Genomic DNA, 2,500 nt, shown 5'->3' with positions numbered 1-2,500 from the left:
CCCTCTTCCTCCCTCCTTCCCTTCCCATCCGCTCCATCATCGCCTCATCTTCCTCCTCGTCGACATCAGCTGGCTCCTCCTTCAAACATCATCTTCATCCCCTTCTTCGCCTTATTTCAAAAGGATGGAGGGAGGAGGGGGCAGGGAGGAGGGAGGAGGGAGGAGGGGGCAGGGAGGAGGGAGCAGGGAGGAGGGAGGAGGGAGGAGGGGGCAGGGAGGAGGGAGCAGGGAGGAGGGAGGAGGGGGCAGGGGAAGGGAGGGGAGGGGGTACAGTGGGGAGGAAGGACGGAAGGCGGAAGAGAGATTTGACAGGGGAAGGAGGGAGGGACTGCGGGAGCGGGAGTGAGTGAGGGAGGGAGGGAGGGGAAGGGGTAGAGGAAGGGGAGACACAGTGGGGAGGAGGAGGGAAAGCGGTGGAGAGGTTTAGAAAATGAGGTAAGAGGGGGGGGGCGGAGGAGGGATATAGAAGGGGGAAGGCTGGAAGGTGGAGAAAAGGGAAGGGAGGAAGAAGGGGGGAAAGAGGATGGGGCAGGAGGCAGATGGGATGAAGGATGACGGAGGAGAGGTTTGGAGGAGAAAGGAAGGGGGGAGGGGGAAACAGAAGGAAAAAGGAGAGATGAGCATAGGGTTTTGATGGGGGAATGGGGAGGAGGGAGGGGGAAACAGAGAGGAGAAGGGGAATAACGGAGAAGAGATCTGAAACAAGCGGGGGGGGGGGGGATGTAATGAGCTCTAGTGAGAGGAGGAGGGGGGGGATTCACTACTTCCTCTGCTGAAGACAATATCCTTCATAAATCTCCGAAGGGGCGAATCCAGCAGAGATGGCTTTGAGGTGGAGAGCTTCGGACTGAATATTCATGGACCTCCCCCCTGCCCCCCCCCCCTTTCACTCCCTTTGCTATAATCTTACCTCCTCTGTCGTTCGAGTTTAACTTTCCCCTGTTAAGAAAAAGAGCAATGTAATCTATTTTCACGTGTGTATGTGTGTGTGTGTGTGTGTGTGTGTGTGTGTGTGTGTGTGTGTGTGTGTGTGTGTGTGCGTGCGAGTATGCGTGCGTGTGTGCTTACGTGAGTGTGTGTTGTCTCCATGATCATTATTCAAATCGATTCATAACCGCGGAATAGAGTATGATTTATACAGACCTCTTTCATCTGGTAACATTGTAAGTGAAATCAGCTCGTGCTGGCTACACTGATTGAACACTCGGTGGATGGTCCTTTCCAGACACAACAGCGGCCGGAATTGATGTCACGTGACTCGAATATATTCCGGATGTTGAAATCAGTATACTTTTCCCTCTGGACGACTATCTCTTATACTATGATTCTCAGTCGTTCCCAGCGATAACACCGACGTGAACCCTCGTTCCTCAATGCACCTGATCATGCCTCAAGATATTTATGTGTAAAATGACGACGAAAAATTGGCCATGTCATAGTGATAATACTAAGAAAATATGGTACCCAACAACTTCAACACAGCGGTTTACTGAAGAGAGAAAGTATGACTATTCAGAAATTCCATTCACGGTGAAACTATACCTCGTCGGACGTAAGCACTCGGTGAAGGTACCCTGTCTTCCCTTGGTCTACCTGGTGCATATAACCGCTGATGGACAACTTGTGTTCAGAAGGTCTTGTTAATGGGCTAGACCTTTATCTCTGTCCCCCCCCTCCCCCCAAAAAAAATCACTCTTCTCTTCTCATTCCACATTTTTTGTTATAAAAAAATATCTTTCATTCTTGCGTTGGTATACTTGTAGTTTAACATTTTACAGAGTCGTATTGGACGTCTGTGATGTATAATCTGAGAAGGAATTTTGTATTTTGAACATTTCATCCCATCTGTTATAGTCTTCCTTATCTTCGTTTCCCCTTCCTGCTTCGCCTTTCCCTCCCAGTCGTTAAATACCGTGGTTTTCGGTGGAAATAATTCTTCTTTACCCGTGTAAATTATTTCAAATACTTTACTGTTCTTCGAATTTTAAAATTTCTTAGCACGGTTTCTTATTTTCTCCCTCTCTATCCTTTATTTATATTGATTATTCCCTTCTTTCTTCCCGTTATGATAACTGGATCTTATGTCAAGGCACAGGATTTTGTTCTACAAACTATTCTCTCTTTCCTACCGTACTGTTGGGAAAAAGGTAAAACACACCAACTCCTTAGGTATTGCTTAGAGGAAATGCATGATAAAGATTTCAGTGTTCGCAATGTCTTTTATACTACTGTGAGTTCTAAATGTATTTACATGATTTTTTTTATATTCAGCTTAGTTTTCCTATTCTGTACATACTTCACAACAGATGTAACATATAAAACAACAACGATGAAAGATAACATTCTGAAATAAAGTGACATTAGTTACAGTTACTGTGTGCCGCAATCACTGACTCATTGACCAGAAGCCAACTGGTGTTTTTCGTGCTGGCAAAGCTTACCCAAGCACCTGTTGACGAAGGGAAACACCTGCATAACTCCGGCTATCACACCTGTCCGT

The 2,500-nt window shown here is 46.8% G+C and overlaps 1 protein-coding gene across 2 annotated transcripts in view; it reads right to left on the bottom strand.

Annotated features, from left to right (window-relative positions):
• Window positions 1-2,500, bottom strand: part of LOC122247661 (uncharacterized) — a 194,664-nt gene that overhangs the window by 15,143 nt on the left and 177,021 nt on the right. The gene's annotated exons all lie outside the window — the stretch shown is intronic.

Source organism: Penaeus japonicus, unplaced genomic scaffold, assembly GCF_977035675.1.
Source record: "Penaeus japonicus unplaced genomic scaffold, GWHDUDI00000001_assembly GWHDUDI00000015, whole genome shotgun sequence".
NCBI lineage: Eukaryota > Metazoa > Arthropoda > Malacostraca > Decapoda > Penaeidae > Penaeus > Penaeus japonicus.
The sequence above is the reverse complement of the archived record's forward strand: the minus strand, read 5'-3'. Positions and strand labels throughout refer to the sequence as shown.